At 34.8% G+C, this 27,560-nt stretch overlaps 1 long non-coding RNA gene across 1 annotated transcript; it reads left to right on the top strand.

The window, feature by feature from the left end:
- Positions 1–1,722: 1,722 nt before the first annotated feature.
- LOC103102277 (uncharacterized) lies at positions 1,723–26,443 on the top strand. The gene is made up of 5 exons (XR_008916692.1): positions 1,723–2,660; positions 3,332–3,443; positions 5,761–5,818; positions 15,394–15,442; positions 26,322–26,443. It is a non-coding gene; the product is annotated as an uncharacterized LOC103102277 (long non-coding RNA).
- Positions 26,444–27,560: the final 1,117 nt, after the last annotated feature.

Genomic DNA, 27,560 nt, shown 5'->3' with positions numbered 1-27,560 from the left:
TCTTTGATTTTCGGTATCAAACTTTCCACAGAGCTCTGGTCTTTTCTTTGCAAAAAGTTGGAAGTCTTCTATTTTGTTGAATGCCCATACTTTCCCTTGGAAGTATATAGTCAGTTTTGCTGGGTAGCTGATTCTTGGTTGGAGACCCAGCTCTCTTGCCTTTCTGAAGATCATGTTCCATGCCTTACGATCATTCAGCGTAGAACTTGCAAGGTCTTGTGTGACCCTGATTGGCATTCCTTTATATCTAAATTGTCTTTTTCTGGCTTCCTGTAGGATTTTTTCTTTGTTTGATAGCTTTGGAATTTGGCAATTACATTCCTGGGAGTTGTCTTTTGGGGGTTTAGTGTAGAAGGTGTTCTGTGAGCTCTGTCAGTGGCTGTATTGCCCCCTTGTTCTAGAATCTCTGGGCAATTTTCTTTGATTATATCTTGTATCACCATGTCCAGTTTGGTGTTTATTTCTGGCTTTTCTGGGAGTCCAATTATTCTTAACTTTTCTCTTCTCCCCTGTTTTCCAGATCTATCACCTTGTCGGTGAGATATTTTATGTTCTCTTCTAATTTCTTGGTGTTTTGGCTTTGCTTATTAGTTCTTGCTTTAAAGCCTGGTTTTCTTTTACAGTTTGGTCAAACTGGTTTTGTAGATGCGTGAATTTCTTTTGCATCATTTCCCACTTTCCTCCCAGAGGGCTTCCATCTTTTTGGTCCTTTCTGATTCAAATTCTTCATGGGTTTGTGGAGAGTTTCTATTTCCTTTGGAAGATTTTGGAGAATTTTCTTGTATATCTTCTTCTATCTGCTCTGTATTTTGTATTTTGGCTCCATAGAATGTGTCCAGAGTCGCCCCTTTCTTCTTATTTTTCTTGGTATTTTGGGGCTTCTGTGCTTCTGTGGAGTTTGTCATCTCTGAACGTGGAGGATTGGCTTTTCTTGTCTTTGTCTGGTGATCAGAGGCTTTAGTCCTGGGCAGATGTTGGTTCTATGAGCGTTCCCTGGGTTAAACTGAATATGCCTCACTGGAACTGGAATGGAAGGGTCGGACCACGAGGCCACACTCTCCCCCTGGCTCGATTTCCGGAAGTTGCCTTCAGAATCCCTGGCCGTGAGGCTGTTTCGTCGGCCTGCGGGGGGATGGGCTGCCGCTTCCCCAAGCTCCGAGAGCACAGACTTTCACTGAGACTTGGATAGCAGGATCCAGCCGTGAGGCTGTCTTGCCCGCCCTGAGGTTGCTGTTGTTTTGACCAGCTCTCTGCAGCGGAGGCACCAGGCAGTAACTTTCACCCGGACCGACCGGCTCTTTGCAGCGGAGGCCCCAGGCAGTAACTTTCACCGGACAGACTGGCTCTTTGACCGACCGGCTCTTTGCAGTGGAAGCCCCAGGCAGTAACTTTCACCCGGACTGGGACTTGGGTAGAAGACCCTGAGGGTTGTTGTTCCTCAGACCCTGCTCTCTGAGCCCGGCGCGGCTGCCGCTTCCGGAGCCTTGGACTCTGCGCTCCTACCCCTGAGGTCCGAGGGATCTCGGGTTCTGGCTTTTAAGGGGAGCCATACCTTTTGAACTGGGTCCAGGTCCAGGAGGAGGGTTCCCAGGGTCTGTGCTGTTGATCGTTTTGAATTTCGGCGCCTTAGGAGCTTCTAGTTTGAGATCGGTCGGGAAGGGTTTTCCGGAGATCTGAACTTCAGCTTTCTCTAAGCCGCCATCTTAACCGGAAGTCTGTAAAATTTATTTTTGTCTATAATAGAAAGGACCTTCAGAGACAATGTTATGTTGTATAAGTTAAATTGTCACAGTCTTTGCATCTATTCTTAAGTCTACCATCACTTCATTTCATGTCCTCATGAATGCCCTTCCATAATATTGTTATAGCATTCCAGTTGGCCTTTCCATATTCAGTATTTTTTCTTTCTAAGTTCTGCACTAATCTTCTTGAAACCTTGATGCCATCCTTTTGCTCCTCATTCAAAAACGTTCCATGGTTTTTCTTTGCCTTTTGCATTAAGCCAAACTCTTCAGCCTTACATTAAAGCCCATTATTACTATTGTTACTGACAATCCAAACAAAATTGGAATAAATATATTTTCCTAAATTTCCCACCTCTGTGCCTTTTCTCATTCTGTTTCCTTCACCTAGAAATCTCTCTAATTGCTAGAAAAAAAACTATTCATCTATCAATGTCTCTCTCAAATGCTATTATCTTTTTGTTGCCCTATAGTTCTTAGGACCATAGGATGAAATGTTGCTCTAGGATGATAAGACTGAGAACTCAAAAGAGCCAAAGAAATCATTCAGTCCCAAGTTTTCATTTTTAATTTTGAGGAAATAAGATCTGAAGCACTATGCCTTGACAAAAGTCACAAAAAGAATAATCAACAGACACAGGATAAAATCCCTGTGGGGTATGAATTAATTTGGTGGAGGGACTACCAATACCACAGAAAGTTTCAAAGTATAGAGCTGTATATACTTATAAACAGAGGCTTGCCTCATAAGTAAAACTGTTTCCATGGAAACTGGGTGATCCAGATATGGGTCTGGGAGTTGGCCAGACTCTCCAGAATTCCCTAGACCACAGCAGTCTTGTTCTTGAACTTGAAGAGTTCAGGGGAGAGAAGCAAGAGTGCTATGGGAGAGAAAACATGATGCCGTGCTGATGAAAGGTCAGGATAAGGCACTTCTAAGAAACCATTGTAGGATGTTCAAACATGAAGGAACTGGGGGGGGGGGGGTGATTCTCAGCAATGGAACTGGAAAGGAGAGATTTATCAGTTAACAAAGCCTTTCCCTCGTCCCTTCACCATCTTCTTTCATCTAGAGAGGACACATTTCCCCTAATTTCATCAATCTCTTGACTTTTTACTTTTCTCCTTATTGCTCTTTACCTACTAAGCCAATCTGATGGCATTAAAGGGGTTCCAATTTCCTTCACTGTTTACTTTAATGTCTATGCTATTTAAAGTGTGCTTATAAAGGGCCAGTGAGGTAGCACAGTGGATAAAGCAATATTCCTGGAGTCAGGAGGACTTGGGTTCAAATCTGTTCTCAGATACTTCCTAGCTGTGTGACTATAGTCAAGTCATAGAATGCTAATTGTCTAGCCCTTACCACTCCTTTGCCTTAGACAAGATTCTAAAACAGAAGGTAAGGGTTTTTTTTTTTTTTAAAGTAGTGGAAATCATTAGTGCCCGGGTAAGCATCATCATAATCAGGAGTAGCTGATGACACTGGTTTTACTTAACTGAAGGACTCTCTGCTATCCTGAATTGGATGGGTTAGTCAGTGCATGAAGGATGTATATCCCTAATTTCACATCTCTATATTATTCACTCAGTCATTAAATGTGTGGAGGAAGAGGGAAGAGAAGCAAAGTGTCTTTGACTGATGCCATCTATCAACTAGTAGAAACTGAGAGATGACCAAAGTAAAAAACAGAACAAGAAAATGTATGTATATTATTTATCAAAAATATAAGATAGAATATCTGAAACAGCTTTATTCCTATTCTTTATCTATGCAATTAAAATAAGGACAAATTGAGGAAATCCTCACATGGTGGTTTCATCAAAGGATTGTGAGGACAATAGTCTACTTCCCAAATGACTATCTAAAAATGTTGAAATCTTTGCTGTGCATCTTTTTATCAATGTGATGTTGGACAGAAAGGCACAGAGAAGGGAGAACTGGTACTAAAGACAGGGGACCAGAGATCACATCCTGCAATTGATGCTTATTTCCTATGCAAACTTGGATGTCATTTAACCTCTATGAGTTTCAGTTTTCCCATCTGGGATATAATGGGGCTGGACAACATGGTTTCCAAGATCATCTGTTAGCCCTAGATCCTATGATCCCTTAACAGAGCTAGGTCCCTATTAGTGCAAATGAAATTAGTTCCATGAAGTAATTGTATGTATCTTAATCCAACCTATTTAAAGTTATAATTAAGTAAAATATGTGAATTGATTTTCTGCCCAATGGAAATATGCAGCATGGATTTTAACAATACAAACACTTCTTGGGAAATGTTATTCATACTAATAAGGACCTAGGTATATATTAGCCCAAAGACTTTGTCTTCCTTAGCATGCTCATAAAAGTTCTGGGCATAGTTTGTTGGTTAGAATAATCTTACTTCATTTCACAGACTGAAATTTTTTTACTTTCTCTCTATTGTGATATAAATCCCTGGTCTCACATTTACTAGAAAATCATTTTGTAATATATTTTAATTCCATTTTCAATTTCACTTTAATTCTTTGAACAATTATTAGAAGATTGAAAATTCTTACTAGATTGTAAGATCCTTGAAGGTAAGGATCAGGGGTTATTTTTCCTTTTACATTCCCAAATGACATGCATTTCTCTGAAAATATTAGAATAGACTTTGATTACTAGTTTTATGACTTTAGGAGAGTTAATTCAACTCTCTAGGACTCAACCTCTTCATCAATAAAATAAGGACTTTAAATTGAGGACCTCTAAGACACCCTTGTGGCTATAAATGTACAACTCTATGATTATGGATTTTGTAACAAGGACTTTTATGAAATTAGAGCAGACTAGAAGATTCTATTCAAGTTGCATTGAGAAGAGAAAGGAAAGGAGAGAGAGAAAGCAAAAGAAAAAGACAGAGAGAGACAGAAGGCTCCTTAAAGAAAATCCATTACACTATGAAATTTTATTTTTTCAGGTGAACAGAAGAAAAGGAATATAAGAATCATATAAACACATGCAAGATAGTTTTGAAATCAATGTGTTGGATTTGTTATATAATTTTTAAAAGAAATGTAATTTAAAAAAAACACTAGAATAACCTATATGAGACTATTGACTGCCTTGGCAGGGGGTGGCCAAGAGGGAGAGAATCTGAATTGAAAAATGTCAGAAAAAATGTCAAAATTTTTCTACATGTAATTAAAAATAAACTTTAGGGGGCAGCTGGGTGGCTCAGTGGATTGAGAGCCAGACCTAGAGATGGGAGGTCCTAGGTTCAAATCTGGCCTCAGGCACTTCCTAGCTGTGTGATCCTGGGCAAGTCACTTGACCCCCATTGCCAAGCCCTTACTTCTCTTCTGCTTTGGAACTAATACACAGTATTGATTCCAAGACAGAAGGTAAGGGTTTTAAAAAATAAATAAATAAATAAATTTTAATTTAAAGAAATGTAAGCTGTAGGTAATGGAGATCTAGAGTTCTATATGAAGTATTTTTTGGTTCTTTGTATAGAAATGTGTCAATTTAAGAATAATTAAGATTAATGTAATATTAAATTATTTTTAAATTATTTTTAAAATATAAAATCCATAGGGTTGGGATACACTGCAAAGAGAACTATGATTTTTCCTGCATGAGATAACAACCAAGTGTTTTTTTATATTCTCTTTGTCTTATTGACTTATGGACACAACAAAACATTTAGTGAAAGTAAAATTGAAAGGCCTTAGCCACCAATTGGATATGGGAGAGGTAATAGAGACTGAAAAGTCAAGGATGACTATATTGCAATGTTGTTGGTGCTGTCAACAGTAACAAGAAAGTTAGGAAGAAGGGAAGGTTTCAAGGGAAAAAGATAATGAATTTAGTTTTAGACCTTAATTTAAGCTCTTGATAGTATAATCAGTTCAAGATATTTAACTGGTAGTTAGAGATGCAATATTCAAATGAATTCTTGTGTCTATGGTACAATAAAAGCTTAATGCAGATGTCCAAAAATTCCACATTAAATTTCTTCTCTAGTAAGGAGTCTTCCATGAATTGCAGGGAGACTACAGAGCAAGAGCTAATCCGGATGTTACTGGCCTCACGTTTTTATCTCAAGGTAGGCATAATTATTCTATTCCTCCAAAAGGCTTGAAGAGTAAGTACAAGTTATAAGGTTAAATGGTGTAGAGAACAGGAAGGTGAGAATAGGTCACAAATATTTCATTCTGCCATTAAAATTATAAGCTTGCTAGCTTGAAGTCAATAATCTACTTCAAAGAGTCACAGAGAAACAAGTTTGCTTACTCTAATCCCTTACTTTTAAGTAAGATAGTGCTTAAATTCATCCCTCAAAGATGACCTTTTGCCTCTGATTTTATAATCTTCAGAGAGAGTGGCATGTCCTTGTGTCTCACACTGAGCAAGGTTTTCTTCTCCACCCTGTAACGTCTAACCTAAATCCCTCTTCCTTGACACTCTTCACCTCTTAACCCGTCATCTGTCCTTCTATGTTCTGTTCTTGCTATAGAGAACAATGATTCTCACAGTAACCTCTCTACAATTCTATAGGTTTAAATAATGTTGTGAAGTTCCACTTCAGTTTCCTCTCCAGGAGAAATAACCCCAATTCTTTTAGTTCTTCCCCCAAAAGGCTTTTTATCACTTTCATTCCTGCTTTCTATACTCTCTCAAAGCTGATTTTGATAAGTCTTCTTTTGTGTCCTGAAAGACTTCATCCTTCATCGGGGTCAAGACTACAGGAAAACTTTGGGAGAACCCAGTCGGACAGTAGCCAGGGTGACAAACATAGATAAATGTATTAATTTTGCTCAAAAATAAAGCATTTTTTCAGTCATTGAAACTGAAGCTGCCCATGAGTCTGTTTTGAGTAATTTGGGGGGGGGCAGGGAAGGGGTGATGACAAAGCCATTTATTCATACAATCCCCCAATGACTGCCTCAATAGACTTTTAAAACATGATATAAATCAGCCATTTTGAGATAATTTTTCTGAATCATCTTTACAAGAATATCCTGCTATCACAAGAGACAAAAGGATATACCAGCCATGAGCCTGATGATGCAAGCACTGCAGTGCAATATTTATTTGGAAGACTGTGAATGAGGCATTAAAGCAACTCATCATCCTGATGACTAATCACTGATAAATAACATCCGGGACCCACAGCTGAACCTAAATGATACTGAAGTGCCTGGCTAAGGAAGTCATGATATTCAGAACAAAACATTCACTCCCCCCACCTACGTGTCCTGCCCACTTGTTCCCTGCCTAAGCAGGACACAGCTAGTAAAATAAACATTAGTGGGATTCATTAGTGCCCTGGTACACATCATAAATGGTCAGGAGTACCTGATGATGCTGATTTTACTTAACCAAAGGGGTGAATAGGATTGGTTAACCACTGTGTGAAGAGATCACACCCCCATGCTTCATATCTTTTTCATCCACCCCTTCTCTGTTTCATTTCTCTCTAATAAATCTATAAAAAGGTGGGTGGAAAAAGAAAAGTAAAAAGGAAACTCAAATCAGTCTGTTTCCCTGCTCACTGTAAACCTCTCTATGACTAAGTCAATAAATCTAAAGCTGCCCTCTAATAAATACTAGGACAATGAAGGAGATGGGAAAAGAAGGTTAGAACAAGATACTAAATAAAGTTTCAGGGTTTTGTGTTTTTAATTAATCTAGCCTATGCAGCTCCCCATTAGTACAGCCCAATCAAGAGTTTCCATGCAATTGATTCAGTTGGGGGGCCAGGGAGGGGGAGAGGGATTACTCCATTCGAAATTTCTCAGTCTTTTATTTCTAGCTCTACATGTATTCAGAGGAGAAGAGGACGCTGGCTGTTCTGTGGTAACAATTCAGGACTTAGCCGGGAGACAAATTCCAAAGGAAAGAATCATTTTCTCAATGCTGCTAATGGCTTTAAGAAAAGGTGTAATTACAAGAGCTGAGCTGAATGTAAATATTGTATAAAGCCTCTTAGCTGGAGACAAACACTAGCCCACAGGAAGCATCTTATTCCAACAGCCCTGCATCCTCTCCCTTTGAGAGGCAGGTTAATGTTAATGCAAAGAATTTCTTCAACTTTCACATGTACTGTTATTATAGATTTGAAGGTATTTATTACTGTAGCACCTGTAAGCACTGTAAGAGGTAGGAGTCTGTTAGTCTTGCCCATCAAGATCTCCTATTTACAGAGTTTTTATAGCACATCCATTAAAGTTGGCTCCAGGCTAAGCTTTGGCAGAAAAGGATTTCACCTACTCTCCTTTCAAATTTTCTAGGAAAAAAAATGAAAATTAATTTAGATTAAGTAGAAAGTTAATGTGTTTATCATACCTAGAAAAAGTTTCTGTTTCAGATTAGTAAAAATAGTACCAATGACAACAATGAAAGTTACCCTAAAGTATCTTGCTAATGTTCTACTGAGATCTTAGTGGTCCTACTATGTAACCATCCTCTAGCAATAACTAAATCTTCTGCTCTAAATTCTGGAAATCCTGTACAGGATTCCTGGAAATCTTAGCAAAAAGAGAACTGAAATAGCCATGCAACATAATGGAATGGCTAAAGTGGATTTATTTTTATATTTTAGAGGAAATTTTTAAGAGAAATGATCATAACACACACACATATACACATTCACAACATCAAGATGCTTAGAAAAATATAATTGGATTTGGAATTAAAATGACTTTGACTTGAATCCTATCTCTACTAATTTATAGTTGTTTTTAGAATCTTTTATACCAAGCTATTAGTTCCATTTCCTGTTCTTTCTATTGTTGCTCTCACTTCTTTTCCATTTTTCCCTTAAGTGTTCTCATTCCATTTTAAAAAAGAGACACACATATAGAAGACAGACAGGGAGATAGATAGATAGATAGATAGATAGATAGATAGATAGATAGATAGATAGATAGATGAATTGACTGATAGATAGGTTTTAATTTTTACATCATCTTTTTCCAGGAATTCTAGTTGAGTTTTTGCCCAACATATTTTTTCATTTGAAGGGCTGGCTTATAGGTATTTTGGAATCAATCTCTTCTTCTGTGTCTGTATCTTGAACATCTCTGTTTCTTTAATAGCTCATTATGTTGGAGTTCTTTGTGTTTCTTTGCCCATTCTTTCAATCTATGTCCTGAATTTAGATTTGAGAGTCAGGTGGGCTTTGCCACACTACTGAAGGAAATGTTTGTACTGTTATTATAGCTTTTTTTTCTTGAGGCACTGAGTGTTGTTTTATTTCAGGATCCCAGAGACAGATTGGGAATCCAGATGCTTTCAGTGCTCTCCTAGTGGTATGATCCAAGACAAAGTCTTATTGTTACCTTCTGATCTAAGCCCTCCATATTTCTGATATGGCTTTGGGTCTGTGCAAAAATAGACTGATGTACGATTCAGGTCCTTTTAACCAGGAGGATGGTTCTTTTTGGTTCAGAGTGGCAAAATTATAGGCTACCAGTGTAGCAGTCTGGTTATTCCTTTAAAGGCTGGATGCTTTAAGTAAGTATGTGACATCTGAGCCACATTATTGCCCTTGTTGTTGGCTTCTTCTGAACTCCCATCTTTCTTAGTGTACCATCCAGGGACTATATATGGGGTGCTATAAAGGATATCCCCATTCTCAGGTTCCTTTATCAGTCTACCCTGGATCCAAGACTCAGAACTGGATAGTGGTCAACAAAGATGTCAGTTGGCATCTGTCCCCATCAGAGTGAGCATGTCCCACTATTGTTCTGTAGCCTCCTCTTAGCCTGGTGCATAGCCTCTTCTTGGGTATTGCAGAATTCTACTTGCAGAATGCCTCTAGTCTAACAAGTATTTAGTGTCTATATTTCTTCCACTCTTTCTCACTGTGCTGTAATTGGCTGGACAAATGACTCTCAGAAACTTTTTTGGGATTTTCCCATAAGTATTCAGTCTGGTGCATTTGTAATTCTGTATTTGTAAAATGATAGTCACTATTATATTATTATCCATCACCAGTGGAAGACTGACTAATCAATATGGAAAGTATAAGTCTGACTGGCTACATTGATTTACTCAGAGAAGCTCTATTCATGTTTGCCCATTATAATTTCTGAAACATTATATTTGTAAGCTGATATAAAATACTTATGAGTTATTAATGAATGAGTAAATGAATTCAAAATATTTTAGTGTGCCTAGTTTGTGACAGGTATTATGCAAGCTGCTAGGGACATAAAAAAATTTAGTCTTTACTCTCAAGAGGTTTACGATATAAGAAACATATAAAATATATAGAAGAGTAGAGCCCTGAGTCCTCAATGAAAAGAAATTTTGATCTCAGGAGTCACAAAGATGTTGAGCGGAGTCATTAAGCAATTGACTGACTAAGGCTAACTAACTCCCCTTTTCCCCCCAAAGCAACAGAAGTGATGTTTTCATTATTTTTAAAATTCTATTTTATTTTAGTTCCAAAGTATCTCCTTCCTCCACCTCTCTCCCATACATTAAGAATGCAGGAAGTACAATGCTTATATATATGGAGTCATGTGAAACATAGTTCTGCATTAGCTATGTTCCCCCCCACTAAGAATAAAAAAGAAGAAAAATATAGGCTTCAATCAGAACTCTAAGGACATCAATTCCTTATCTTACGTTGGTTTTTTCATCATGGACATTTTGGAAATGTGATAAATCATTGTATTATTAGGCTCTTTAATAAGTATTTTTAAAATCTTTAAAATATTGCTATTATTTATTCTCCTGGTTTTGCTCACTTCACCTTTCAAAAGTTCATATGACTTCCCAGTCTTTCACTCATTCAGAGATACAAAACAGGATAGACTGGCCACCAGAGAGGCTGAACTCCTCCCCCCGAGCACGTTGGCCCATGATCTCTGCAGGTTCCATCCTTAGGGATACTTTTTAAGAGAGGAGAAATGGGACTTTTGTAAGGAACATCACAAGATGGCTTGTGCTAGTTAGGCCCTGGTTTTCTGAAATAGATGATGGAGATAATGAAACACTTGTGATATTTTCATTTTCATTGATAATTGGGAAAATTTATAGAAGCTATAGTGACAACAAAGAAATATTTCATAAAACTATGTAAAGTGATACTCATAATATGCAAGGATGCAAAGGGAGCAGAGTGTAATTCCATTTAGGATGGAAACTACACACTATTTAATCCACAGAAATACTTGTCAAAGCTAATCCTCTGCTTAGAATGAAGTTATTCTGATGGAAAAAGAAGTGACTTTGGTATATGAGTGTTCTGTTCCCTATGACAGGCTGACTAATCTCTTCTGTCATTCATCCTCACCTGTAAGGCTACAATGGCTAAATCAAAGATGTAGTAAATGTCATAATTATGGAGTTCAGCTATTTCATCTTATTGATACTCTTTGTCATATTATTTGGTTACTCATGGAATTCTGAATTTTCTAAATTATTACTGAAAATCCTTTGGGGAGAAAAATGTTGTTGCTAGATGATTTTTTGCCAGAAATCTCAACACTGTGACTATACGATTGTCTGGGAATTGGTTTAGATAGAAAAACACATTACATATTGTATTATGGCATAAATGCACTTTCCCTGACAGCTAATTCAAAAGGATCTTGGAACAAGCAAATATATCAGGCAAGAGAGACATGGACAGGATCTGGTATATAAATAATTCAATTCTATTTAATTCTATTACATTCAATGAATATTCATTAAACATCTGCAATTTGGAACTACTAGACCCCAAAACTAGGAGATACAAAAAATAGAAATGAGTCCCTGCCCTCAAGATGTTTAAATTCTACTGAGTATAGTTATTGCAGCATGTATTAAGTAAGAAAACAGAAAGTATATAAAAATAATAAACAATAAAAATCATCATCTGCACTATGATTTGCAAGAAGAGGTGGTTGAGGAAGGAGTACATTTCAAATACAGAAGGAAGCTTGTGCAAAGACACAGAAAGAATGTTATATGTAAGAAACAACTAGAATACCATTTTCACTAGATCATAGACTGTGGGAAAGAAAGAAAGAAATATGAAATAAAACTAGAAGAGTGGGAGTTATATTGTAGGGTACTCAAATGGTAGGAAGAGTATGAATTTTATCTTAAAGAAAATAGGGAGTCATTGAACATTTTTGAATGGATGGATGAAGTGTTCAGACATTTTAAAATCAATTAGATAACAATATAGAAGATGAACTAAATGGTTTCATTTATGTTTAAACCATTGTTAGGTTCCTCAACAAGTTGCAACCTGTAGCCAACTTTGGAGCAACAGCAAAATTTTTCTCTGCTATTCATAGCTAGACCAATTTTCCAAATAGTTTCTCTTGCTAACTTGAAATTTAGAGTTGCATTTTCTCTGAAAGAGATCATATTTCATGATAAACAAATAGTATTCTTGGTTTGAAGACAAAAGTGTGTTATAGTAATATAAAATAATACAAAATTTATTAAGCATGTGCTATAGTTTGGAGATACAAATATGAAAAAGAAAAAAAAAACCAACCCTTTCCATCAAGGAGTTTTCAGTCTAATGGTGAAAGATAAGACATGAAAAGAAGCTGAAAATTTGAGAGGAGGAAAAGGAAGAGAAAGCCGGATGCTGGTGACATAAAATTCAATAAGTATAGCAGACAGGAAAGGAAGAGTTGGCTATACCAAAGTCTTCTTCAAATGGAGGCTTTGGGAGGATTTTCCCTCTCTCTCCTTCAAACTTCCAATGAAAAAAGGCAGAGGTAACTGAGAGTATTGATGAGGCATGAGTAAGGAAGCTGATTCAATTCCCAGGATGATGCTCCCTGGTGAGGCATGATGATTAAATACAAGGGAAAATGCAGCTGTTGAGTTTGTAACAGATTGTTTTCCTTAGGTCCCAAGTTGTTGTTGTTTTTAGAGGATGGGGTACAGGGTAAAAAAGACAGATTTTTTTCCCTAATTGAAAATAAATAAATACACACATAGGTGTGTATGTGTGTATACATATACATATATGTATGCATATTAAAGAATATAAATTTCTTGAGATTTTTGCATATCCACAGCAATTAGTACAATTGTTGTTGTATCATGTTTTTCATTGTGTACCAATTTTACTGATTCCATTTAGGATTTTCTTGGCAAAGATACTGAGATTATTTGCATTTCCTTTTCCAACTCATTTTATACAAGAGGAAACAGAGACTAAGAAGGTTAAATGACTTGTCCAGAATCACACAGCTAGTAAATTTCTGGGGTCATATTTGAATTCAGGAAGAGGATTCAGTACATTGGGGAAAATGCAACACTCTAACAACTTAACCACTTGATTGCTCTATGGTATATAGTAGGCACTTCATAGGTCCTTGTTAAATTGGTTATTTATGCTTAACCATCTTAATTTTATTTTGAATATACTATAATATCTGTATATAGAAATAATAATGTATGTGTTTGTTATAAATCTTGATAAACATGCTTAGTCAAAAGAAACAAATTCTCATATGAACTATGTTCATAAATTTGTCATATTTTTCTGTTTCCAAGATGTTAGGTAGCATGCACATATACTATGATACATATGTTAATTTTGTCATGAAATACATAATGCTCATACTAGGGAAAATTCGTGGAGGAAATAAATTGAAAAGTGGAATATTTCAATCTGCATTTGGACGCCATCTCTTCCTTCTGTGGCAGTACATATCCTTTTCCATCATAAGTCCCTTGAAGTTATCCTAGATCCTTGATGTGTTGATAACAATTAAGTCCTTCACAGTTAAATCCTTGTTTCTTTAGGTATCATCATATTTTTCAATACATCCGTTTCTCCATTCCCTACCTGGGTAGTAGTAGTAGTAGTAGTCTCTCGGTAACCGAGGATAACTATTGTCTTTGTGTGTTTTTGTGCACAAAGACACTTGTGAATGAAGATTTAAGTGGAAAAGTTGATGCATAGACTCTCGGCGCTGGAAGCCTGGGTCCAGTGGCACAAAAAGTCGTTACATCTGGAGACTCCCTCAGCTGCATTGGATGGCCCTGTTGTCTTTTGTGCTCCAACACGCCCTAAGCACTCCACAGTGCCTTGCTGCGTCGCCATCTCAGCCATTGAACCTTCTTATTGGTTTCTTCCATCTGTTCAGCCGAAGCAGTCTTCACATGCTGGGTGAGCAAAGCCCTAGTTCACCAGGGGTCCACGACGACCCAATGGCTACCCTCACAAGGTTTAGCCGGCCTGTTGAAGTCGTTGCCCGGGGTGTGGCCACTGCCGCATGCTAGCAGCTACTGGGTACTATTCCTTAAAATAAAGAACAAAAGAGAAAGAAAATAAAGTTTATAAAAACTGAACAAAACTAAAAAAAATCCTCAGTATTTTATATTCATAGTCATCAATCTTCATCTCTTCCTTGGAGCCAACCCTCCTTGGTATTTTAAGTTAACAATATTGTTTTGATTCCTTTGTTGTCATTGGTCTTTCCATTTGCATTGTTGTCAATGGTTGCAGATGTTTTTTCCTAATTCTGCTAATTTCTCATCAGTTCATAAAGGTATGTTCATGATTTTTATATTCATCATTTCTCACTGAATATTAATATTCTATTATATTTACATATCTCACTTTGTTTAGACATTTACCATTTGGTAAGATTCTATTTTTATTTTTTGCTATTTTCTACTACAGAAATGTGATAATATGCATGTGCGTGTGTGCATTTGTGTATGTGTGCATACAACATACATACAAATATCCACAACAGATATAAAAAGTATCTATATATAGAATATTAACCTGATTTGTTATTATATTACAAATATATTATATAATGATAATAGACAGAATTATTATATCATATACAATAAACACATTTAATTAATATTTGATGCACTACAATATGTGACAACACTTTGGTAGTAATAAAGAACAGAATAAATGTAAATATTCATTAATTGGGAAATGTCTAAACAAACTGTGGTATATTAATATAATGGAATTTTATTCTGTAAGAAATGATAAATATAAAAAATGAGAAGAGTTCTGAGCTGATAAAAACCAAAATAAGAAGAATTAGGAAAAATATGCACAATAGTTATGACAATGTAAATTTAGAGTTGACTGGTCTATATATGTTTATGTATGATCATTTCTTTAAATATCCAGGTCTATCTTTCCCCATATTCATCCATCCATCCACTCTCTCTCTCTCTCTCTCTCTCTCTCTCTCTCTCTCTCTCTCTCTCTTTCTCTCTTTCTCTTTCTCTCTCTCCCCCCCCCCTCTCTCTCTCATACACACACACATACTTTCAATGTATGTATATATATATATATATGTGTGTGTGTGTGTGTATATGTATCTATCTATATAACTATCTATCTACCTATCTACCATCTACTGGCTTTCTCTTCATCTTTGACTCCTTAGTGAGGTTAGTGATTTTCTTGGTTTAATTATAACTTGTTTTCCAAAGAATGAATCTGCAGCTCTATCAAGAAGAAAATGGTGTGTGTCTTTTCACAATTCTTTCACAATTCTAATGCCACATTTATTATTTTTCTCATTTAAAGTGAACTTGAGCTATTTCTATTTGCATTAGATTTCTTATTATATGATTGTTAATTAGTTTGCGATTTTGATGTATGTTTTTGCATATTAGAAAATGAAAATATTTCCCCAATTAACTCCTTATTTTTGTATCTGCTCATAGGGAGCTCCCAAACTAATCAAGGGGACAACATTGAAACTACTCTGCATATGTAAGTCATGGAGAAGATAAATTGAAAATAATCAATAGAATAATAGCATTAGCAATAAGGGATATCATAAAATCATCTCTTGGGAAAGGGATGGGTTAAGCTGGGACTTAAATTCATCCAATGGTCCCAGTAGATAAATGTAAGGAGGGAGAAAGCCAGCAAAAATACCCAGAATTGGTAAATGAAGTATCTTATTTAAGAAACATAAAAGAAACCAGTGTTATTCTACCACAGAATACATTAGAGAGAGATGTAAGGTGTAAGAAGATGGGAAAGTTGCAGGACAGGGATTATGAAGGATTTTTCATGCTAAATAGAGGATTTTGTATTTGACCCTGGAAATAACAGGAAACCATTAGAGTTTATTGAGTAAAAGGATTACGTGGTCAGCCTTTTGCTTTAGGAAGTTCACTTTGATAGATAAGTGAAAAATGGAGTGGAGTGGAAAGAGACTTGTCACACTGGCAGACCATACTAGCAAGGTTTTACAGGAGTCCAGGTATGATATCATGGAATCAGCACTAGGAAAAATAACCAAGGAAATGACAGAGTATATGTGAGAGATATTGTTAAAGTAAAATTGACAGTATTTGGCAAAAGATTCAATATAGTGAATAAAAGAGACAGAAAGAAGGATGGAGTAGGACAACAGATTTTCAGACTAGGTGACTGGAAAATTATGGAACCCACAAGAACAGGGAAATTTGGAGAGGAAAATGTGAGGAATTAGATAATGACTTAGTTTTTGGATATGTTGAGTTTAAAATGACTACAGAAAGGCAGTTGGGGATGAACCAGTAAAGGTTGGCAAAGAGATTAGGGCTTAATAAAGAGATTTAAGAATCATCAGTCTCTTAGAAATGATAATTAAATCCAGAGGAACTTATGAGATGACCGAGTGAAACAGTATAGAGAGAGAAAGAGGAGAACCCAGGAAAGAGCTGTGAAGGAAACTTGCAGTTATTGGCATGAGCCTCATGAAGAACCAGCAAAGTATACTGAAGAGAAGCAGTCAGAGAGGTGGAAGAATAACCAGGCAAATGTAAGGACCAAAAAAAAATCTAAAGAAGGTATTAAGAAAAGAAGAAGTACCAAAAGGTGTAGAAAGATGAAGAAAGGTGAGGTTTGAGCGATCATTAAAATTTTGGAGAAAGCAGATTCAGATGAATAAGTTCAGAAATCAGACTATAGAGAAAAGGAGAGTGAGAGGCGAGAAAGTAGAAGCACCTCTTATAGAAGACTGTCTCAAGGAATGTAGATTCAAAAGAGGGAAAAGATATAGTACAATAGTAATCTGTAACAAGTGGAGAGATTGAAAGTTTTTAGAGGATGGGGAGACATGGGAATGTTTGTAGGCAATGAAGAAACAATAGAGAGAGTGCATAGGGATCAATACGATATAAGACAACTAGAAAGATATGAGGGAGAGGGTATAAAATGTTTTAAAAACTAAACAGGGTTTTATATTTGATGCAGAGAGTAATAAGAAGTATATGCAGGTGAGTAGATGAGAAATAGACAAAGATATAGTGGTAATATACAGAAAGTCTTTATAGAAAGTCTATTTTTCTACATGTGAGCATACACATACATACACACACACACACATTCCATGGCATTTCACCATTGTTGAGATATTGATAGTTCTTTCTTTGTGTATATGCAGTATGTGAGGGTATTTCAAAATGAATTTGCATCGTTAGATTGAAGTCAGAGCTTAGCTGAAAAGAAAAACTGAAAACCTAAAGTTCTTCAGAGGCTAAAAAAAGTTTATTTTTTTATGAAAAAAATTTGGCAAAGTACCAAAGCCATTGGTGAAAATGCAAGAGCCATTTAAAAGATAAAGTCCTCCATCTTTGATGCAGCAGAAATTAATGAAATATTCAATTTCTGAAGCAATATAAAGCAAAAAAGAAATCATTTCTTGATAAAAGGAGAGAATCTAATGGATAGTCTCAGTAAGTCTAAAAGCTCTGTTACCTCTATCGGGCAAAGATAATGGTTTCTACCTCTACAATTCCTTGCAATGATTGTTTTGCCAATATACAGTGTAAAAGAAGCAAAGACTAATAATTGCTTGTCAGCATTGACGAAGCATGACAGGCATCAAGAATGGAAAGAGGTTTGTTGGGGAAGGAATGGCATGTAGGTAAAAGCATTAGTAACGGGCTGTATTGTACATTCACCAGTGGAACAAGGAAGGAAAGAACACTTGAAGGTCAAATTAAATGAGCTGTTTACACCTCTTCTATTAAACAAAACATATTTCAGAGGCTAAATGGCTTAAATCATTGAGAGAACTTAAAAAGGTGCAGAATGATGCAAGAAATCATATAAGACTTAGAACTATAATTCCTGATGAGGTCCAATTAAAGTATGGATGAGAGGGAAATTTATTATATAGTCTTATTATAAACCACTAACTATTTCATTACAGAAAAATTACACCACAGTGAAGCATAATTCCTTAAAGGCATGCAAACTGTTTGAACTATTTTTATGACACCAGAGAAAACTACAACAACCAAACCGAAGTCCACCATTAAGTTATTATTGGGGAGGGGGGCATGGATCTAACCTGTGATTTTATTGGTATATGGAACTCATAGTAAGTAAAGTACCACTACCAATGCCAATAAGTCAGAACTCTGAAACTTACAGTTTGGGAGAGTTGCCTAGAGTTTTGAACGGTTAATTAACTTTCCCAGAGTCATACAAGCACTATCGTCTGAAGCAGTCCTCAAAAAAAGATTTTTTCTATTTCTGAGGTCAGCTCTCTGTCCAACTTTACTATGCTGCCTCTAAGCATGAGGTCTTATCAAACAAAGAAAAAATCCATACTACTCTATCAATCAACACATGATTTAGTAAATATCAACTGAGTTATCTATCTATTCCTCAGACGCAGTGGGGGATATAGACAGTAAATAGGAAATGTTGCATTTATTTAGCAATTAATTTTTGTTAAGTATGATACATATGTGATTTCATTCAATCCTCATAATTCTATTATTCCCTTTATATAGATGGGGAAACTGAATTTGCTGAGTATTATATAGCTAGTAAGAAATACTGGAGGCATTTAGCAGTTCTAAGGGGTTCCCCAGAAAAGTAGCAATATTTATTTTATGTATACAGGACACTATTTTAATTGGTTTTATTTTATAACATGAGTGTAATACTACAGCTGTCAAAGTAACCAGTCACTAAAAGTTATAGAAATGCAAAGGTACTTGAAGGGTTAGAAATCTGGTGACTTTAGGAAATACAAAGTGGCTTTCAAAATCTAATTGCCAGCATTTTCCATTTTCATTTAGACAGTCAAGCCAGTTTGATTAGTATTTTTTCCTTTTATTCTAAACAAAACTAAACTACTTATAAAGCAATGGCAACATTAGCAAACTCAACTCTTTGCAAACAGAATTGACAACTATGTAAATACAATACTTGCTTCAATTATAAAGTGTTTAAGCATCTGTTATGCCCTAAAAACACATTAGAGCATAGATTTCTGAGTTTAAAGGGAATTTATAAGCCATTAATTCCAACCACTTCATTCTATAAATGAAAAACAAAACAAAACAAAACAAAACCAAAAAACAGCCCCACAGAAGGAAACTGCCACTCACACAGTATGTCACAGATCTAGAATTCCAAGATGAATTGCTTGTCTCAATTTTTTTTAATTTCATTATACCCCAATTTCCCTTAGAGAACTACATGGGATGTCTCAACATTCTTAGTTATAAGAAATTAAAGTTTTTAACTACATTGAGATCTTTGTGATATTCCATAATGAATTAAGTCCAACCGAATTCAATAATTACTAACTAAGTGCCCTTTGCTAGGTTCTGGGAAGACAAAGACAAAAGCAAAACAAATCTTTACCACAAATGATGACACATTTTTTTCATTTATAAGGAAATGCAAAGTTATATCTGGAGGTAAAGAATACTACTAAACAGTGTCTTACGTTGGGATCCATGAATTTGATTTAAAATTATTTACTAATTGTATTTCAGTGGCATTTATTACCTTACTTATCTATCCTGAATATTTTATTTTGCACATATGAATTTTTTTTTCTAAAGAGTCCAAAGAGAGACAAAGAGCTATATTTTAGAGACTATCTACGTGCTATATGGCACAAGAGTTAAGAACCCCTAAAACAGTTGGTGGGGGGGTAGGGATCTATAAAGATTTTGGCAAGAAGTATTACCTACGTTTACTGAAGAATAATAAGACTTCAGGAGAGAGAGAGAGAGAGAGAGAGAGAGAGAGAGAGAGAGAGAGAGAGAGAGAGAGAGAGAGAGAGAGAGAGAGAGAGAGAGAGAGAGAGAAGAGAATGCATTCTATACACTGTAGTTACAGGCATTGGGGTGATCAATTAAAAATTAGAGGGATGGTCTGTATAAATACTTAAATTTAATAGATTAAATGCTAATTTTGTGAAATAGCTAGTTATCGGGTTTGTATTGCAGAATGACTGAAAGATTATTGAGTATCATGAAGTCACACTGGAAAGGCAGATTGAAGTCAGATTATAAAAAAATTAAATTGAATGTTTGATTAGGTTTTTTTTCCCCTAGAGGTAATAATAAGTCCCCAAAGATTTTTGGAGAAGGGAAGTCACGGTATCTGGTATGTTCCTTAAAACAATATTTTGGATACTTACGTAGAGTATGCATCATTGAAGCGAGTGACTCAGACAAATGACTCATACCAAGAGACCAGTGAGCTATTATATTGTATACATGAGAAGTTATAGAGGCCTGAACTAAGTCAGTGGTGAAAGAAAGAAGATGTGTATGCAGTTGCAAAGAAGATATAATTGACCAGATTTGACAATGAATTAGTTAGGGTCCAAATGAAAGAATATTAACTCCCTGACAACTGGGACTGTTTGGTTTTGGCTTAATATTCATCTTATCTAGTGAAGTCCCTGGTAAATAGTAGGTACTTAATAAATGCTTATTGACTGAGAGATAAGAATCAGGCATGGCCTCTAGAATATGAACCTAGAATAATAGAACAATATTAGTGACCCGAACAGAAATAACAATAACAATACAACCAATACCTAAAATTTATACTGTGCTTACTTTATGTCAGGAACAGTACTGAACACTTTACAATTTTTGTCTACTTTGATCCTCACAATATCCCTGGAAGATATGTAGTACTATTATTGTCATTTTACATCTGAGGAAACTGAGGCAAACAGAAGTTAAATTACTTTCCCAGACTAAGTATCTGATGCTGGATTTCAACTCAGTTCTTCCTGATTCCAAACCTAGTACTCTGGAAGTTTTAAAAAGGGGTCTAATTTAGGAGAAAATATAATGAATCATGTGTTGTTCATATTGAGTTTTAGATGCCTATTAGATATTTACATGATAATATCCAAAAGACACTTGATGTGAGACAAGAGAAGGGCAAAGACTATGATTAGATTTGTAGATTGACGAATAATCTGCATATTACTTCCAAGACATTAATTTTATGCCAGAAAAATGTTTGCCTTGTTTACAAGTAAATATAAATCCAGACATGCACAAACATGCTTACACACATTAATGAACACAGACATAATCAACCATCTCTAAAATTATATGTCAGTGATTTTGCTCAACCCAGTCAATGAAGTCAAGTTAAATAAAATGACAGTTGCAAAGAATAGTGGTCATGGATATACAAGTATCTTTAAGTGATTAGTTTATTTGGTTATAACATTAGTCAACAATTAGTCAATAACTAGAAACTAATGTTTTATTTTCCAATTTTCTGTTGGCAAATTAGTTCCATTTTGGTCTCCACTTCTCAAAGATTGTGCTCCTATCTCTAATTATCAGTTTTTATAAAAATAAATTTATATGAGAAATCACAAGGAGAATTTCATAAGGAATGGGGCAGCATCATTTAGTAACAAGAACACTACTTTAGAATAATTTAAAATTAGTTTTAATACTGGAACCTTATGGAAAGTTTTTTAACTTTTCTATTTCTCTTTTCCCTGATCTGTAAAAGATCCTTTCCAATTCTAAATTCATGATTCTGCAGAATCTACTTGATTTCTTGTGGCGGGGAAAGTTGTATAAGGAGGAATTGTTGACATTTTGGTATACCCATATATTCTTTTCCATGATTAAGGTAAAAGTAGGCTATTTAGTTTTAACTCGGTGGAGGAAGTAACTTCAGTCATGTCATGATTTAGCATCCTGAGGTTAAAAATGACCCACTTCTCTGATTTGACTGATTTTCTTATAGATCAGTTAAATCTTAAGATTTATACAACTCTTTATAGGTCTTCTCACAATGACTCTGGATTGTGATCAGTACAAGCATCTGTACCTTAAGCATTTTTTTAATTATGGAAGAAGGGGAAAAGAAATAGGAACAGACTTGGGATTTCATTATTGTGAATAGCTCCCAGGAAGGGATGTTTACAGCCAGTGCCAAGTGACACATGCTCTGCAGCTTAGTCTTTCTTAGATATTTGCTTGGGGGAACTAAAGGATTAAGTGACTTGTCCACATTTGCTCAGTCAGTATGTGGGATGTGAATTCGGGTCTTCTTAACTCTGAGACCAGCTTCCTATCCACTATGACACACTGATTTTCCCTTAAAGATAATATTTATTATTACTATATTGGAGTTCAAGGATGTCACCTGGAAACCAAGAAGAGAAGTAAAGATTCCAATTTTAGTCTTCTGATTCTATGTCTAGGATATTTTCCATTATTCCATATTGTAAGTCACAGAGAAAAAGTGGGTAAGACCAACAAGTCCAGAATTACAGTAGACATGGATCTTGGGGGAACAGTTGTTTTAGAGAGAAAAGCCAGGATAAGAATAATGGTTTGGGAGTCAGAAGACCTAGATTGGAAAAATGACTCTGCCACTAGTTTGTCCCGATTCCCTTATCTGTAAACAAGTACATTGGGCTAAATAATTTCCAAGAACCTTCAAGCTTTGCCACTTCACAATATAAACTAACATCTACCAGAGATCCTTGTATTTTTTTAAAGTATATTCAGTGACAAAAGATTTTATATCCAAAGCAATAAATAGCTCATGAAAGAGTTCAATATAAATATAAATATAAAGTAAGAGGAAAAGATGTGGAGAGTGCAGGAGGTCCTTTTCTATTTCCCTAAAATCATTCCTGGAGTGTAACTGTATAATTTGCATACTCATAATATCAGCCTTGAAAGAAAGAACTATTGTTTACATGATAATCAGTCTTTTTGAGATCTACTCAGATTCTAGAAAAATATTAGCAATATTTCCCTAGAATATGGATATAATACTGTACTCTTTGATAAATTGTGATTTATGTCATTATTATTAACATTAATCTACTTAACTTTATTGTTCATCTTATTTTCATATTTTGCAACATATTACAAATCTGTTAGTTAATGTTTATATTCTATGATTATTTATTCATATTTAATGTTTTGTGAGTTGTGCCAAAGGTAGATAAAATTATTTTTTGTAATGTAATAAAAATAATGTAGGCTCATCCACAGTTTCATTGAAAGCATCTGTGGAGCACATCTAATGGCAGACAAGAGGGTAAAAATAGATTCGACCTCATATCTTCTCTGAAGTTTTACTTTATTTTACTAGGTCTCTATGGTTTTAAAGCCTTGTTTTCCTTTATTTTGTTTTGCAGAGTTGGAAATTATGACTATAGCAACAACTCTGAAAAATGTTGTGTTTAAATTTTTATGGTTCATTGCTACTTTTTGGTAATGGAGGGCAACCACAATGTGTTCTGTGATAAATGCTCTTGTTCCAAACTATTTTATTTTTGGAATCCTAAAGTATATTTTGTTTTGTAAGTTTTGAAGTGACTAAAGTCCTGATATATGATTCTAGCTAATAGGTCATTTCTTGCTAGGTATTTAATAGGCACTACACTTTTGCAGCCTGTCATGATGTGCTCCATAGTTCCTTTGATTTCTTTGTATAAACGAGAATGAACAAAATAGGTCCAGATTCCATCTCTATGAGTATAATGACATGTGGAATTGAGAAGGTTCTGAATTGCTATTTTAAAACTACAGTTTTATAAGTGAATTTGTATGACAGGAATTTTTTCTATAATTCTTAGGCAATATATGATAGTTTGAGTTCAGATAAATATGAGTCACTGAGGGACTTTTGATTCCATTCTTGGTAATTAACTATTTCATAAGGTTCATCCAGAAACATAACACATTCAATTAGACTCAGCAAACCCAATATTTATATCAAATACCTATAGGCATACTCTACTATAAATTTAGGAAACAATTTCTATTTTGAAAAAAATTTCCTCTAAGCTTTAACATATTCATTGTGCATTCTAAGAAAAGCTATCAACTTTTTTAATTGATTAATTAAGAAATTGTTTCCATAGTTATATGATTCATGTTCTTTCCCTCCCCTCTTTCAAACACCCCTTCCATAGCCAATGCTTAATTTCATTGGGTTTTACATGTGTGATTGATCAAGATCTATTTCCATATTATTGATAATTGCACCAGGGTGATTGTTTAGAGTCTACATCCCCAATCATATCCTCATCAACCCATGTGGATCAAGCAGTTAGTTTCTTCTGTCTTTCTGCTCCCACAGCTCTTTCTCTGGATGTGGATAGCATTCTTTCTCATAAGTCCCTCATAATCATCCTGAATCACTGCATTGCTGCTCGTAGAAAAGTCCATTACATTCGATTGCACCATAGTGTATGAGTCTCTGTGTACAATGTTCTCCTTGTTCTGCTCCTTTCAGTCTACATCATTTCCTGAAGGTCATTCCAGTTCACATGGAATTACTGGAGTTCATTATTCCTTTTAGTACAATAGTTTTCCATCACCAACAGATACCACAGTTTGTTTAGCCATTCCCTAATAGAAAGGCATCACCTCATTTTTTATTTTTTTTTGTCACCACAAAGAGTGCAGCTATAAATATTTTTGTACAAGTCTTTTTTCCTTATTCTCTCTTTGAGGTATAAACCCAGCAATGGTACAGCTGGATCAAAGGGCAGGCAGTCATTTAGCACCTTTGGGCATAGTTTCAAATTGCCTTCCAGAATCATTGAATCAATTCACAACTCCACCAGTAGTATATTAGTGTCCCTATTTTGCCACAATCCCTCCAGCATTTATTATTTTCCTTTAATGTCATATGGTCAATCTACTAGGTGTGAGGTGGTATCTAAGAGTCATTTTATTTGCATTTCTCTAATCAAGAGGGATTTAGAACACTTTTTTATGTCCTTATTGATAGTTTTGATTTCTTTATCTGAAAACAGGTTATTCATGTCCCTTGCCCATTTTATCAATTGGGGAATGGCTTCAATTTTTGTACAATTGATTTAGCTCCTTATAAATTTGAGTAATTAGATCTTTGTCAGAGGTTTTTGTTACAAACACTTTTCCCCAATTTGTTGCTTCCCTTCTAATTTTGGTTGCATTGGATTTGTTTGTACAAAAATGTTCCAATTTAATGTAATCAAGATTATTGATTTTACATTTTGTAATTTTTTCTAACTCTTGCTTGGTCTTGAAATTTTTCCTTTTCTAAAGATCTGACAGGTATACAATTCTGGGTTCCCCTAATTTACTTATAGTTTCCTTCTTTCTATTCAAGTCATTCACCCATTCTGAGTTTATCTTGGTGTGAGATGTTCATCTAACGCTAATCTCTCCCATATTTTTTTCCAATTTTCCCAGCAGTTTTTGTTGAATAGTGTATTTGTGTCCCAAAAGATGGGATCTTTGGGTTTATCATAGACTGTCCTGCTGAGGTCACTTACCCCAAGTCTACTTCACTGATCCTGCCTTTTGTCTCTTAGCCAGTACCATATTGTTTTGATGACCACTGCTTTATTGGTACAGTTTAAGATCTGATACTGCTAGGCCCCCCTCCTTCATATTTTTTCATTATTTTCAAAGCTATCAACTTTTAATTTTTTCCCTATCTTCCTTAGAAAAACAAGACTTCTGTTAATAATTTTCATATTTTAGGATATTTCCCAAAGATCTTACACACGTTTTATAGGTCTAAAGGTCTTTGTTAAGACTGCTATTATTTGTTAAGACTGCCACTCAGTTTAAATGCTTCTTCACTGAGTGTTTATTTTAATAAGTTTCTTAACATAAGCAGACACAGCTATCTGTTCAATAATTTATTATCCATTTTACCTGTGTTTGTATTATTTTTATAAATTGCTTCAATTTTACCTCCAGATGATATCTCTTAGTCTCCAGTCTCTATTCATCCTAGATGCACATTAAGAGAAGAATTATAGTCTAAAAAAAAAAAGAGAAGAATTATAAACCTTAAATGACATCTTGATTTCATTGGAGAAAGATTATGCAAGATTGAAAACATACTTAATATGAATTCAGCAGAATAATTTAGTTTTATGGTATCCATGTACTTCAAGTGATTAATAATTATGTTTCGGTATCAGTCCCTATATACTCTATTCATTTATATTTAGAAAAGATGAAAATGGATTTCAGACTAGGAAGCAACATTAAGAGCTCAGACTTTCTCATTGAAAGATGGACATTTAATATTCTATTGTTCTTGATTTTTATTATTTGCTTCTTTTATTTACTGAGTCCAGAGAATAATTTTCCATGTGGATATCAAAAAATCTTTAAGTACTCTAGTTTTCTCTTAAAATAATAGCATCTATTTTAAGTATTTAAAGCACATATACCATGAGTGCAGAACTGAATCAAAAGTTTTGTGATAATGTTAATGATAATTAGGAATTATAGAGCTCCTTAAAGATTATAAAGCATTTTTGTCATTTCTTTTGATCCTCACCAAATGGTTGTAAATAGGTGCTATTCTTATTTCCATCTTATAGATGAAGAAAAATTGATGCAAGAAGATGTTGTTACTTGCTCAGAGTCACACATCTAGCCTGAGGAAGACTGTAATCATGTTTCTTTAGTCAAAACAAGCAATTTATATACCATGTGGACAACAGACTCAACAATTACTAAATAAATTATGCTTTGTTGTTTATTCCTGAGGGAATTTTTGACATTCCATTTTATCTTCTCAGTCAATATATTCTTTTCTTATTATTTGTTTTTTGAAAGACACAAGTTTCAAATAATTCACAAAAAGTGTATAAATGTAGTTTGTTTTTCTTTGGATGGGTCTTCATTTGGGATAATATTTATGATGCCTTATGTTAAGAAAATTAGTAATTGGATTTCTTCTCAGAAAATATTGGTAAAAAGTTTTTGAAATTTTGAACCAATGATTATAGATCATGTCTTGTCCCACAACTTTACAGTTTTGGAGAAACTAGATTTTCCATGATTTTATTGATGTTATTTCTATCATTAATTTTATTAATATATGCAAACTTTTCACATTTGATTTAATCTTTGACTTCCTGTGCTGTACTTTTTGAGACTGTAAATGAACAAAATTTTTCCAAGTCCTTATTTGGAAGGCTTATTTATTGACATCCTCATTAGTCATTCATCATTATCATTATTAAATCAGTTCTTATTATAAAGTCTAAGATTAGATGCCAAATTTTACTACACTTTGGTAAATTATGAAATACCTTATGACATATAATAAATATTTTTGGTTGATAAACACAGTCAATTTCTTACTATGCAGTACCAAAATAATTTTCTATCTATCTGTCTATCTATCTATCTGTCTGTCTGTCTCTTTTCTCTCTCCCTTTCCTTTTTTCTTTCCTTCCTTCCTTCCTTCCTTCCTTCCTCCCTCCCTCCCTCCCTTCTTTCTTTCTTTCTTTCTTTCTTTCTTTCTTTCTTTCTTTCTTTCTTTCTTTCTTTCTTTCTTTCTTTCTTTCTTTCTTTCTTTCTTTCTTTCTTTCTTTCTTTCTTTCTTTCTTTCTTTCTTTCTTTCTTTCTTTCTTTCTTTCTTCTTTCTTTCTTTCTTCCTTTCTTCCTTTCTTCCTTTCTTCCTTTCTTCCTTCCTTTCTTTCTTTCTTTCTTTCTTTCTTTCTTTCTTTCTTTCTTTCTTTCTTTCTTTCTTTCTTTCTTTCTTTCTTTCTTTCTTTCTTTCTTTCTTCCTTTCTTCCTTTCTTCCTTTCTTCCTTTCTTTCACAAGGACA

The sequence above is a fragment of the Monodelphis domestica genome, chromosome 2, assembly GCF_027887165.1.
Source record: "Monodelphis domestica isolate mMonDom1 chromosome 2, mMonDom1.pri, whole genome shotgun sequence".
NCBI lineage: Eukaryota > Metazoa > Chordata > Mammalia > Didelphimorphia > Didelphidae > Monodelphis > Monodelphis domestica.
This window is presented reverse-complemented; position numbering and strand designations above follow the sequence as displayed.